The sequence below is a fragment of the Colobus angolensis genome, unplaced genomic scaffold (genome assembly GCF_000951035.1).
Source record: "Colobus angolensis palliatus isolate OR3802 unplaced genomic scaffold, Cang.pa_1.0 Scaffold88, whole genome shotgun sequence".
Lineage (NCBI taxonomy): Eukaryota > Metazoa > Chordata > Mammalia > Primates > Cercopithecidae > Colobus > Colobus angolensis.
Genome location: NW_012122709.1, coordinates 3,451,119 through 3,466,294, shown reverse-complemented (window position 1 = coordinate 3,466,294; position 15,176 = coordinate 3,451,119). Strand labels below are relative to the sequence as shown.

The 15,176-nt window shown below is 41.6% G+C and overlaps 1 long non-coding RNA gene across 1 annotated transcript in view; it reads left to right on the top strand.

Moving 5' to 3' along the window:
* Nucleotides 1–15,176, top strand: part of LOC105503707 — a 49,432-nt gene that overhangs the window by 2,978 nt on the left and 31,278 nt on the right. The window lies entirely within an intron of this gene.

Below are 15,176 nucleotides of genomic sequence, written 5' to 3'. Positions count from 1 at the left end.
TGTAGTAGAATAATTTATAATCCTTTGGGTATATACCCAGTAGTGGGATGGCTGGGTCATATGGTACATCTAGTTCTAGATCCTGGGATACTCAAGGTATTTTTCTTGTTGACTTTGTGGAGGACCAAAGAATGATAACATTAATTTGCCTATTGAGAGTGTTTTGAGAAAGTTAGCCAAGCTTTAGCAGAAAAACACCTGAGAAAGCTTCACCAGACAGTTCATCTCCACTGTGACAATGCTTCTGCTCATGTCTCTCATCAAACAAGAACAATTGCATTAGTGTTTCAATGGGAAATCATTAGGCATCCACCTGATTTGGCACCTTCTGACTTCTTTTTGTTTACTAATCTTAAAAACATCTGTCAAGGGCACACAGTTTTCTTCGGTTAATAATGTAAAAAGGACTGTATTGACATGGTTAAGTCTCCAGGACTCTCAGTTCTTTAGGGTGTACTAAATGGCTGGTGTCATTTCTTACAAAAGTGTCTTGAACTTGGTGGAACTTATGTTGAGAAATAGTTTATATTTTATATTTTTTATCTTTTAATTCATTTTTTCCACAAACATTTTGAAATTTCCTCATATTTCCCTCTGTCTCTGCCATCACAATCCTCTTATGAGTTATTCTGTCTTGTGTAAATATCTGCAATAGTCTCCTAGTAGGTCTTCCTGCTTTTGCATGTTTCTCCTTTCCAAACTATTTCACACATTGCAAGCTGAGTGACCTTTGAAAACCATATGAGGGGAACATTATAGTGGCATGTATAGTTTAAAAAACTCCCAGTTTAAAATTCCTGGATATGCTGGATAAAATTAAACATACCCCCATTTAAATGTATTGCCAAGTTAGCTAGAAAAACAAAAAAATCCCAGAGGCCAAAAAATGAAATGTGTCTTGGGACTGAGGTTAAGACAAAGATTATTTGCTTGGCCAAACTTTAGTCAGGCTTCTGAACCTTCTAGGCCTATTTGTACACCTCTTTGTAAAATCCAGTTTTCGCAAAGAGCCTTGCTAAGTCAGTTTAGCAAGAACCCCCTCACCCTTGATATCTGATCATTCTCAATCTCTGATCAGGTCCCTCATCCTTCACCATCCCTTAGGTGATGTCTGATCACCTTGGCCTATCTTCACATGAATCCCATTAGTTTGGGTTAGCCAGAATTCCTCTTACCCTTGATATTTTTCTCTTATTTATTGTTCATCTACAGAGTTGAGCCCAATCTCTTCCACTGCAAGACCACATTGTAGTGTTACCTATACTTATTGTGATGGAAAATCTTCCTTACCTTACTCTGTGAAATGTCACTGAATAATTGTCTTTAACAGGTATTTTGTGGCTTTTAATTTCAGTAACCCAGAGGCTTGGGTGGCAGGAGACAATGCCTGAGATTGAAGCAAATTTAGGACTGAGGCCCCTGTGTAAAGCCCTTGGGCTGTGTTCTCAGAGAAAAAGTAAACTTTAAAAGTCCACCTGGTATCAAAGAACATGGCCTGGCAACTTGTTTCTCTAGGCTTTGCTCTTGTCTAGGATTGGTTGTAAAAAAAAAATTACTATTCTCTGAGAAGTTTTATCTATTTCCTGTCCTCCATCATATTTGTGGTTTGAATTAATTGTTACCTGCTTGGCCTAGGAGGCTCTAACCCAAAAATTTAAATTAAGTGTCCCAGATAGAAGACATAAATCTTCCCTTGGTTTGGTTTCACAGGATTTCAATAGATAAAGTCCTGTCAAACATAAACATACAATCCAAAATTACAAAACACACAAGTAAACAAAGCACTCTGAAGAAGTGTCAAAACAACAACAAACAGCAGATTTACACAATCAATGATTTAAAATGTTAGAATTTAGAGATATAGAATATAAAATTACTAAGTTTCAAATGTTTAAGAAAGAGAAGAAATTAAAAACATGAGAAAGGGACAAGATGCTATCAAAAAATACCAGCAGAATTGATAAAGAACCAACCTGAACTTTGAAAAATTAAAATGTGATGATTCAAATTTTTTATTATACTTTAAGTTCTAGGGTACATGAGCATAACATGCAGGTTTGTTACATATGTATACATGTGCCATGTTGGTGTGCTGCACCCATTAACTCGTCATTTACATTAGGTATTCCTTCTAATGCTATCCCTCTCCCCTCCCCCCACTCCATGACAGGCCCTGGTGTGTGATGTTCCCCACCCTGTGTCCAAGTGTTCTCATCGTTCAGTTCCTACCTATGAGTGAGAACATGTGGTGTTTGGTTTTCTGTCCTTGCAGTAGTTTGCTCAGAATGATGGTTTCCAGCTTCATCCATGTCCCTACAAATGACATGTACTCATCCTTTTTTATGGCTGCATAGTATTCCATGGTGTATGTGTGCCACATTTTCTTTTTTTTTTCTCTTTATTTTTTTTGAGACAGAGTCTCACACTGTCGCCCAGGTTGGAGTGCAGTGGTGCGATCTCAGCTCACTGCAAGCTCTGTCCCCTGGGCTCATACCATTCTCCTGCCTCAGCCTCCCGTGTAGCTGGGACTACAGGCACCTGCCACTATGCCTGGCTAATTTATTGTATTTTTAGTAGAGACAGTGTTTCACTGTGTTAGTCAGGATGGTCTTGATCTCCTGACCTCATGATCTGCCTGTGTCAGCTTCCCAAAGTGCTGGGATTACAGGCATGAGCCACTGCGCCTGGCCATGCCACATTTTCTTAATCCAGTCTATTGTTGATGGACATTTGGGTTGGTTCCAAGTTTTTGCTATTGTGAATAGTGCTGCAATAAACATACGTGTGCATGTGTCTTTATAGTAGCATGATTTATAATTCTTTGGGTATATACCCAGTAATGGGATGGCTGGGTCAAATGGTATTTCTAGTTCTAGATCCTTGAGGAATCACCACACTGTTTTCTACAATGATTGAACTAGTTTACACTCCCACCAACAGTGTAAAAGTGTTCCTATTTCTCCACATCCTCTCGAGCACCTGTTGTTTCCTGACTTTTTAATGATCGCCATTCTAACTGGTGTGAGATGGTATCTCATTGTGGTTTTGATTTGCATTTCTCTGATGGCCAGTGATGATGAGCATTTTTTCATGTGTCTGTTGGCTGCATAAATGTATTCTTTTGAGAAGCGTCTGTTTATGTCCTTCGCCCACTTTTTGATGGGTTTTTTTTTTTCTCGTAAATTTGTTTTAGTTCTTTGTAGATTCTAGTGTCCCAGAAGAGAGGAGTCAGAGAAGAGGACAGAGAAAATATTTGATGAAACAATAGCTGATTGTTTTCTAGAATTAAAGAAAGATATGAATCCTCAGATTCAGTAAACAAAATGAGTTTCAAGTAGGATAAATAAAAACAAAACTATACCTAGTTTCATCATAGTAAAACTAGAAAAACAAAGAGAGCTATTAAAAGTAGTCAGAAAGAAGACAGATTATCTATAAAGAAATGCCTTTTTTTTTTTTTTTTGAGATGGAGTCTCTCTGTTGCTTAGGGTGGAGTGCAGTGGCAGGATCTCAGCTCACTGCAACCTCCACCTCCTGGATTCAAGAGATTCTCCTGCCTCAGCTTCCTGAGTACCTGGGATTATGGGCGTGTGCCACCACAGCCAGCTAATTTTTATATTTTTAGTAGTGATGGGTTTTGCCATGTTGGCCAGTATGGTCTCCAACTCCTGACCTCAATTGGTCCACCCACCTTGGCCTTCCAAAGTGCTGAGGTTATAGGCGTGAGCTACTGTGCCTGACCTAAGAAATGACCATAGAAAGACACCTGACACCTCAGCTGCAACAACACAATCTAGTGGAATAATATCTCAAGCGTGAACAGAAAATAATTACCAACCTAGAACTGCTTATCAACAAATTATTCAAGAGTGAAGGTGTTGAGACCAGCTGGGTCATGGAGACCCTAACCCAGCGGGCGCTAGAGGAATTAAAGACACACACACAGAAATAGTGGGAAATCAGGGGTCTCACAGCCTTCAGAGCTGAGAGCCCTGAACAGAGATTTACCCTCATATTTATTGACAACAAGCCAGTGATAAACATTGTTTCTATAGATTATAGATTTACTAAAAGTATTCCTTATGGGAAACAAAGGGATGGGCTGAAACAAAGGGATGGGCTCTGGCTAGTTATCTAGCTAGTTATGCAGCAGGAACATGTCCTTAAGGCACAGATCACTCATGCTATTTTTTGTGGCTTAGGAATGCCTTTAAGCAGTTTTCTGCCCTGGGTGGGCCAGGGGTTCCTTACCCTAATTCTGGTAAACCCACAACCTGCAGTGTGGGTGTCATGGCCATCATGAACTGTTTATGACGATTTGGAAGCCTGTTCCCAACATGAAGGTGAAACAAGGATACTTTTTAGACAAGCAAAAACTGAGAGCATCTGCCATCATCAGACTTAATATACTTTGTCAGGAAAAAAGAAAATGATCTCAAAAGGAAAATGTAAGATACAGGAAAATAGTGATCAAAGGAATTGATAAAGTTGATAAATATAAATATTTACTATGTTAAGCAACAACAAAAATGTTTAATTTGTGGGTAAAAATTAAAAATATTAGTCACAAGTAATAGGTAGTAAGAGAAATATTTGACTGGAGTTGAATTGTTATGAAAAATATAGCAATACTGAATAATGTTAAACTTTGTTAAATGTAAATTTAAAAAGGCTAAATCTTGCATATTAGAAGTAAAGTGTGCACTTCTAAATCAGTAGAGGGAAACAATTGAATAAGATAATCTAATCAATTTAAAAGTTATCAGGAAAATATAAAAAGAGGATGCTTAGAAAAAACGAGAAAGGCCAAAATAAGATAATAGAAATAATCAGTAACCATAATAAATTTAAATGGAGTAAGAAATTAAATTAACTAGATGTAACTGGAATTACAAATTTCAAGAGAAGTGAATCTCACAACTATAATGTTAAACAAAAAAGAAGTTGCAGAAAAGTACCTACAATGCAATGCTATTTACCTACAGATTAAAAGTATGCAAAATAATACTTTTTTTACATTGAGGGGCTAAATATATTTGTAGTTAAAGTAAAAAGAAATGCAAGGGAATGATGATGATAATAGTACTCTGATCAGGGAGGAGTACCCAGGGAAATTTAACTTCTTATTTCTTAGGCTGTATTCATTTTATCTTTTGTATATCTGAAATATTTCATAATATACAAAAATGTGTAGTGGATTTAAGACGTGCTGTCATATTTCAGATGTATGGAAAGGTAACTATTTTCTGTAATTGAACAGAACTTGCTCATAAACATTTCTCCTTGGAAGTGGTATAAACTTAAAACACACCCAACAAAATTATTATTTCTAGTTTAAAACTGCTCACAGGCCGGGCACGGTGGCTCAAGCCTGTAATCCCAGCACTTTGGGAGGCCGAGACGGGTGGATCACGAGGTCAGGAGATCGAGACCATCCTGGCTAATACGGTGAAACCCCGTCTCTACTAAAAAATACAAAAAAAAAAAAAACTAGCCGGGCGAGGTGGCGGGCATCTGTAGTCCCAGCTACTCGGGAGGCTGAGGCAGGAGAATGGCGTAAACTGGGGAGGCGGAGCTTGCAGTGAGCTGAGATCCGGCCACTGCACTCCAGCCCGGGCGAGAGCGAGACTCCGTCTCAGAAAAAAAAAAAAAAGAAACAAAAAAACTGCTCACATACTCAATTTTCTTTGGATAAATTCTTAGTCTTTCAGCGTGCCTTGTCTCTTTTCTCTTTTCCTTCTCCTAGCTAGACATCCGGGTGTAGCAGGCCCTTTGGCAGGCACTATTATCTAGTCCTCATTGCCTGCTTGGAAGGGTCTCATCTCTTTTGGCCTTTGGATCCTGCCTGCTGAGATCGGCTAAGGTGCAGCTGGTTAGGCCAGACCTCTGGGCAGTATTTTGGTCACTGCTTCTGATACCCATGGCTCTTGCCTTGATATCAGGGTTCCACAGCATCTGCTGGAGGATGAAGAAACACTTGGCTTGCTCCTGGCCAACAGAATGGAATGCATGGGCCTTGCTGAGTGTCCCTTCAGGCTCATCTCTTGGTAATTTTTCATAGTCCTTACTGCTCAATCACCTTATTGTGATCTAGCACTGAGTCAGTTATATGTTGCTGTTAACAAATTATCTCAAAACTTAGTGGTCTGAAAACGACAATAGTGTTTATTATCTTATACAGTCTTGTGGGTTCGGAATATGGTAGCAGTTTAGCTCGGTGATTGTGGGGTGTGGCTCAGGGTCTCTCCTGAGGTTATGCTCAAGATATCACCTAGGGCTGCAATCATCTGAAGGCTGGAGCTGGAAGATCCTCTTTCAAGAAGGCTCATACACGCTGTTGCAGGAGGCTTCATTCCTTGCTGATTGTTTCTTGCCATGTGGACCTCTTCACATTGCTGCTTGAATATCCTTCTGACATGGCAGCTGGCTTCCCTGGAGTGAGTGATTCAAGAGAGTGAGAAGGAGGAGAAAGCTTCAATACCTTTAATGACTAATCTAATCTCACTGTAACATACAGTTAATTTTATCACAATCTATTTGTTATATGTGAGTCACTGAGTCCAAGGGGAGAGAAATTTAGCTCTAAAACTTTTAAAGGGAAGAGAGTCAAATAATTTGTTCACACATTTTAAAACCAACACAAGCTCTGTGTTGAATTTAGGGTGGCTTCTCTGAGATCCTTGTAGACTCTCTCAATTGTGCCTGGGAATTGTGGTATGATCCCTGTTATTTTCAGATGCCTCTTTTACCTCTCTAGGTTTTCAAGCATCTCTCCTTACCTCCCTAAATAGGCTCCTTCTCAGAGGGTTCAGGCAGCATTTATAATCTAGTTATGTTCTCTCCAAATCTTTTAGCTTCTTCCCTAAGCCCAGGGAAAGCTAGGTAATGGGCAACTGCTCTGACATCATAGCCAGTTTCTTTCCTACCCTCTGATTTATAGAACAAATTCCATGCTTGAACTTCTCTGAACAAAACCCTTGCTCTTGAATTTCCTCCTTTCCAGGCTATTAGATATGTAATAAAACAACTTGCTTTTGAGAGTCAAAACTAAGGCTTGCTGGATTTGTTCCCTTACACAGCAAAGAGAAAAGGAAGTACTGAGAGGGAAAATACATTGGGTAATATTGCAAAGCAAACTGGCTTCATACATGGCTAGATCCAGGTGCTTACATAATGTCATCAAGAATCCACATCTTTTTAATTCTCAGCTTTTATTTTTTGATGGTTGACTTCATTCTTAGGAAGATTTTCTCCTTTTAGAGTGTGGATGAATTCTTGGCTTCTATTTCCAGCAGAAAAACTGTTTCTCTTAGTTCCATAAAGAATATCAGAACTAACTCTCCTTGGACTGTTATGGGTCTTGTGCCATCTCTGAACCAACTATTGTGACCAAGTGTGGAGTGTTCTGCCTGGCCAGGCCTGAGTCATGTGTCTACTGCTGGACCAGGGGTGGCGTAGCCCCACTCACTGTCCTCCACTGTGGAAACCCAGCTGAGCCCCTGAGGTGTTAAGGAACTCCTCATCTTTTCAACAACGTTGACAATCCTTCCTTTCTCTCCTGGCTATCTGTGTCTTTCCTTCCAGTGAGCTGAGGGTTGAAGTGTAGGTGAGAGGTGAGTGGGAGGGTTCCACTAAATTAGATACCTTTTGGTGTATAGATTTAGGAAGGTGGATGTCCATCAATATCCTCAAGGAGGTGAGATGGAAACCTCCTGCAGAGCTTTACACTCCTTATGAAGAGGAGGTACATAGGGGCAGAGCTCTGATTGCAGCAGCCAGACCCTCATCTCCAGGGAGGCTGATGGAGAGTAGGCTCTGTCTGAGTGTGTTCCATCTTTCCCTCCAGCCTCCTTAAAGTTGTTGTTCTTCTGGGTTCTGGGGATGGGTGGGTCAACTTCTCTTATCCTCCTCAGCCTCTCCTTTAGCAACTGAACTATTTTAGTTAAACTTTTTGCAGCTCTCAGAGTCCATCTGTCACTTTGGAGGTAAAACATTCAAACCTTAGACAACAAGACATGAGAAATTTTCATCTGCACATCTGGGCATAGGGGTGAGTGCAGCTGGCTTTCCCTTTGGGAAGAAAAGACTTCTTCCTGGGTCTGCAGCAATCACAAGGACTTTGTTCATTGAAACAGGACTGTTTTCCTCACAGCTGCTTCCTGAAACAACAAAAGGAGCTGAGTTCAGTCAACCTCTGGGACATCCGGCCAGCCCTGCAGGGCAGGATTAAAAAGTCAGAGAGGGATCCTGGCTGCTTCCTCAGCTTAGGCAGAGGCAGAGCAGGATGGAGGATTTGCTGGTGACAAGTGCCCTGCTCCTTCCCAATGCCACCTGTGTGAATGTTCCCTGCTTCATTTTGTTTGAATAGATTTTTGTGACTTCTCTCAGGCTCTGAGATGTTACTTGCTAAATGCTATTCACGTAACCATTTTATATGTTTCTATCACTACATGGTAGAACCAATCAACCAACCAACCAACCAACCAACAAACCAAAGTCCTAATTCTGGAGACACATTAGATAAAGGATCCTAAAACTCTCCCTTCCTTTTCATAAGATAGTCTGTTCTGACCTCAGGGTCTGGGGCCATAGGAACAACATTCCTGAGCCTCGGCATCTGTGGAGACGCCAGGTCTTCTCCAGGGGCTGCACCTTGTCTTCTCCTTTCTCCCTTCTGCTAAGACTTTTAGATGCCCCCATCCCTAGTCTGAACCCTAACCAGACATCTGTTCCCAGTGGGACCTTTTATAGGAGCTGAGAGACCTGACCAGCCTCCAGTATCAGCTCCATACCCTCCATTGTTGGCCAGGACCTGCTGTGGAGAACAAGTCCCTTGAGATCTCTCTGCTCTTAGTTTCCAGGGTAGTGAATGAGAAATACCCTCTTACACACTTTGACAGTGCTGGGTAGAGAAAGATAGATGGATAGATTGATAGAGAGATAGAGAATGATGTTAGTTTTTGGCGAGGCCAGACCTGAGGGGAACTATTTAGCATGAGCAGCTCTTCTTGCACCACCAGAGGCTTCACCAGCCCAGAAATTCCATTTCCTACTCACTCAGAGGAAGGGCTGCTGGCTGCAGGCTCTTGCCACTGTCTGTCTCTGTGCTGTAAAATGGCCATTGGGAGGCTTCTCCTGGGTCTGTTTTCCCCTGGCCCCAGCACAGGCCCCTCTGAAATTAATCTATGGAGAATGTATTTCCCCATCTCCAGTGTGGCTGTGGCCCTTTCCCTACAGTCTACTCAGCACTACATGAGATGGGGGTAGTGGGAGGCTGGGTCCTGGGGAAGGGACCCAGGGAGACATGATAAGGTACTTGCAGGGAAGGTCAGTTTTCTCCAGCTCCTTTCTCATGGCAGACACTCAATTAGAGGGCCTCTCAGGTGCTGGATAGCTCTGTGCTGGCAGAATGCTACTTCTCATACCCCTCTGCACAGCAGAGATGATGAGGGCTGGGCCTGCTTTTCTCCCTGCACTCTGATATAATAAAGGTGTTGTCACTAGGACCTATTAAATAAGACACTCATGGTAGTAAATGTGGAGACCAGGCAGCTTGGAAATCCTCAGGCACATATGCATGTGGATGCGTGTGTGTGTCATGAGGATACAGGATAAAGTCTGTTGTCTGTGGCCGTGGGGGGTTGAGGCAGTGATCACCAGAGCTGGCTTTATCTTTGTGCTCATGCATCTTCTGCCCATTCAGCTCACATTTCGTTATACAATTCAGCAGTTGGCAACCTGAGGGGTTTCTAGGGAGGGAGATGTAGGCTAGTCTGTCTTCTCCTCCATGGATCAACATAGGCCAGACCCAGCTACAGGAGGCTGGACCATAACCAACATGGAATTTTTACTGAGTTTAGAGAGAAGGTCACTATGTCACTGAGGTACCTCACTGAAGACTTGATTAGATAGAGGAGATGATGGAGAAGAAAGAAAGATGACAGGAGAAGAGAAGGAGGTGGCCATGACAACAGAGGAAGAGAGAGGACTCAGAGGGTGTCCCCAAAGCTTAGACTCTAAATAATTAAGAGACAGCCCTGGGCTCAGTATCCAGTTTAGATCTGTGTAGGATCCCTAGGGCACTGAAGTTGAAGATGTAACTAGTGGCTTGAAGGTGGAGTTGAGAGGTTCAGTGTGCCTGGTGTGGATTGTGGGGAAGAAGGTTACAACTAGGATCTTTTATGGACTGTTCACAGGACTCTACATCCAGGCAAAGGCCAGAGTATTGATTCTTAGATGAAATGCTGTTACACAGCATGGGGACTTCATTTTTTTGAGATTGAAGAACTTTGAGGAGAAATAAAATCTCTGAAAAGAAGCTAGGTTCCATCTACAGAGGTAAGCATGGCTTAGTGCCTTTCCTCCATTCTGTTGAAACAGCTCTTGTCAGTGACCTCTATGTTGCTAAATTCATTGATCTCAGATCACCACATACTTTGCCTCTCTGCAACATTTGTTTCAGTGAAAACACTTTCTCCACTGGTTTCCAGGACATGATTTGTCCTCCTCTTACTTCACTATCCACTGCTCAGTCCCTTTGGCTGGCTTTGACTGTCACCTAATGTCTGAACATTGGCACACTGCAATCTTTGTCTTTGGGCCTCTTCTCCATGTAGGCTGTCTCCTTAGTATGAATCTCAGGTTTTTTTTTTTTTTTTTTGAGATGGAGTCTTGCTCTGTCGCCCGGGCTGGAGTGCAGTGGCCAGATCTCAGCTCACTGCAAGCTCCGCCTCCCGGGTTTACGCCATTATCCTGCCTCAGCCTCCCGAGTAGCTGGGACTACAGGCGCCCGCCACCTCGCCCGGCTAGTTTTTCATATTTTTTTAGTAGAGACGGGGTTTCACCGTGTTAGCCAGGATGGTCTCGATCTCCTGACCTCGTGATCTGCCTGTCTTGGCCTCCCAAAATGCTGAGATTACAGGCTTGAGCCACCGCGCCTGGCCGAATCTCAGGTTTTTGAATAGTATCTAATGAATCCCAAGTTTCTGACTCCAGCCTGAACATTTTTCCTGAATTCTAGGTTTAAATATCAAACTACCTACTCAATGTTTGTATGTGGATGACTAACAGCCATCTAAACTTAACACGCCCCATACCACTCTCTTGATTTCCATGGCCCCAAACTTGTCCCTTTGCTGGTTCTCCCAGTCTCATCTAATGGCAGTGTAGTTTTCCCATTTGCTCAGGTCAAAATAAAAAACTTGAAGTCATCATTAACTCCCCTAATCCATGAGCAGGAATGGTTGGATTTATCTGTAGAAGAAATCCATACATGCAATAAACCCATAATTAGGTATCTCACCATGTCCACCACAGCTACCATCTGGTTCAAGTTAATTTCATCTTTGTCTGGATCATCATAAGGGCCTCCTTACTGGTTTTTCTGCTCTAATTCTTACTCTCTTACAATTTATTCTTCACTTGGTAGATGGATTTATCCCTATAAAAACTTAAATCAATCATGCCACTCCTCTGCTCAAAGTCTTCCAATGGATTCTGGTTTCAGAGTAAAAGCCAAAGATCTTTCAAGATCTTGGGGACCCTTGAGACCCCCAGTGATTTGGTTCTCACTTGTCTATATGACTTCACCTCCTGCCTGTCCTGCCCAAGTCACACTGGCTTCTCAGTATAGCGTGACAAACTTGCTTCTGCCCCAGGGCCTCTTTGCTAGTCCCCTGCTTGAAATGCCATGCCTCCAAATAGCCACATGGCTCTCCCAGACCTCACTTCCTTCAGGTCTCGAATCAAATGTCTTATTAGACATTATTTCACCAGCATATTTAAAATCAGTTTTCTTCCTCACCTTTGGAACTTCCTTTTGCCTTCATGCTGTCTTATGTTTCATATCACTTATAACCATCTGATGTATTGTATATTTACTTGTTTGTTTCTCATCTAGAATTCACTAGAATTCAGACTCCATAAGAGCAGGGATTTTATCTGCTTTATTCACTCTTCACCCCTGAATTTTGGAGAGTACCTTCATTTTGTAGATGCTCAATTAGTATTTATTGAGTAAATGAAACAATGTGGTTGAGAGTGCAGGTCCTAAAAAAAGATTCCCTGAGTTCAAATTCCAGATCTTCTCTTTAACAACTGTATGACTTTGGGGAAGTTTCTTAACCTCTCTGTACCTTAGTTTCCTTACAGTAATTGAGGATAACAAGTACCTGCCTCATATAATTGCTCTGAAGACTAAGTTAATACATTTAAATCTCAGATCAGTCCACAGCACATAGATCTGATAGATCATCATCATCATCATCATCATCATCATCATCATCATCATCATCACATGAAATTATTAGCTGGGGCGTTAGAAATATAAGAAAAGACGGAATTTTGAAAATCTGGGAGAAGTGAGAGGATGCGGAACATACGGATGGGATTGGTGGAAGCTTTGTGTGGCAGATTGTATTTTTCAGAGATGGCCGCAACAATATCTCAGTTTCACATGCTATTCTGGAAAGTTTTCACTCCCCATCAAAAGGTAGAGTGTATGTACTTTCCCTTCGAGTCCAGATGGGTATTTATGACTGCCTCAAGTGATGTAACTTCCAAGACTAGGTTATAAAAATGCCACACACTTCAACCTTATTTCCTTGAAATGTTCACTTTTAGAACCACCCATCATGCTATGAGAAAGTCCAAACTAGCCCATGTAGACAGACTACATAGAGAGGCCATATGGGTGTTCCTGCTGATAGCCCAGCTGAGGTCCTTGCCAACAGCCAGCAACAACTGCCAGATGTGTGAATGAAGATACCTCTAGATGACTCCAGTCCCTGTTGAGTCACCCCCAGTCTTCAAGTATTCCCACATGAAGCACCAGGCTTCATGGAGCATAGACCAGGTGTCTCTGCTGTGCTCTGAAATTCCTGGACCAGGCAATCCATGAGAATAATCCTATGGTTGTTTTATGGCACTAAATTATGGAGCAGTTTGTAGTGCAGCAACAGCAATAGGGTACACAGGTTCAACTGTCAAGAGACCAGTCAACAGTGTAGCAAATAGATAACAGGCAAGAAAGCCACACAAAAGCAGGTGCGAGAAGTGGTCCTATTTCATTGCTGGGTCACGGATTACTAAACAGGAGATTTGAAACCCTTAACAGCATATCTGATCAGCAGGGGTTTAATGGGGAGAAGATGATTGGAACGCAATTCCAGAGTAAAAGAAAGATATATGAACAGGCAGATGAGGGTAAAGTGGTCCCGTATGTGAGGAAGGCACAAGTAATTTTAAAGCAAAACTTTATAAAATATCTATGGGAGGAAATTACATTTTCATGTGAATCTGAAAATGACACTCACATATAATAAAACATTTGTGACTTTATGATGCAATATACTCTTGGAGGTTGCTTGAGAAGGCAGATTGTCGGATGAATTAAACTTATGTATTTATTGGCTTACTAGAACATATTTGGCATCCTTTTTTGGGAACCACTGAGTGAGTGAGTGGGGTGGTAAAGTATACTTTTATTTTTCAAGATTGAATGGATAAAACAGTGAAACATGAGTGTAAAAAAGTGGAGGCACTCTTTTTTTCTTTTTTCTCTTCATATGTATGTATCTTTTCTTTTTCACAAGTGGTGAACAGGAAGTAGAGGTACTCCTTCTTGTAGATCACCTGACTTGTCCAAAAGACTGAGTAAAAAATGAGATTTTAGAAGCTGTTAATTGAATACAAACAGTACTACTTGATGAAACAAATGGTGGAAAATGCCTTATTATGATGGAAATTAAAGGTGATGTTTTTAAGATTTGGGGATATAAAAATAGACTGGCATATAAACCAGGTCAGGTGTTGGCTATAATTCTTTTTTTTTTTTTTGAGATGGAGTCTCGCTCTGTAGCCCAGGCTGGAGTGCAGTGGCGCAATCTCGGCTCACTGCAAGCTCCGCCTCCCGGGTTCAGGCCATTCTCCTGCCTCAGCCTCCAGAGTAGCTGGGACTACAGGCACCCACCACCACTGCGCCCGGCTAATTTTTTTGTATTTTTAGTAGAGACAGGGTTTCACCGTGTCAGCCAGGATGGTCTTGATCGCCTGATCTCATGATCCACCCGCCTCGGCCTTCCAAAGTGCTGGGATTACAGGCGTGAGCCACCGCGCCTGGCCTGGCTATAATTCTTTTAGCAATAGTGTTTATGCCCAATTAAATTCAATATCCTCATGGGAAAAGGGAGAAAACTGACATAAAATAGGAAAATTAGTTAGTGAAAAATTGAAAGATAGAATATGAAAAGGTAATAACCCCTAAGAGCCAGGAAAATTAGAGACACAGTGGAACTTCAAGAAATAACAATTTCTGGATCAATATTTTCATGTATTTAATGTTTTTTCCTTGATGATTAATAGCGTAATCAAAGAGGCTGTTATGGATAAAAATATGCCTCCTAATATATGGTAAAATTGAGAAGGTGAGGAAAAAATGAGGTCACTGAAAAGTGTTAATTGTAAATTAGGAAACCAAAAGTTCTCACAGGGACTGAAAGCCAACTTAAAACAAAAACAGACCCAACATACCAAACTTTTTTATTTTTATTTTTTTTGAGACAAGGTCTCTATTGCCTAGGCTAGAGTATAGTGGCAAGATCACAGCTCATTGCAACCTTGACCTCCTGGGCTCAGTTGACCCTCCCACCTCAGCCTTCTGAGTGCCTGGGACTACAGATGCACCCCAGCACAGCCGGCTAATTTTTGTATTTTTTTTTTGTAGAGATGGGGTTTCACCATGTTGCCCAGGCTGGTCTCAAACACCTGGTCTCAAACAATCTATCCTCTTCGGCCTGGCAAGGTGCTGGAACTCCGGGCATGAGCTACCATGCCCAGCCCAAACCAAACTTTTAATTGCAGCATGGTGCTCTACTAATATAACTCAGCAATCACAAAGTGAACACGTCCCTGTTACCACCACCCTAATCAGGAAATAGGACATCACCAACACTTCAGAGGCCCCCCAACAACCATGTGCCTTATCCTAATTCTTACCATCTCCACCCTCACCAAATGTGACTGCCATCTTGACTTTTAACCCCAAAGATTGGTTTTGTTTGTTTCTGTTCTTTTTATAGGTGTACTGACACAATAGGTCTCTTTTTAAATTTAGCTTTTGCTCCCCTTAACATTATGCTTGTGAGATTCATCAATGTCATTGTAATAGCAGTTAATTT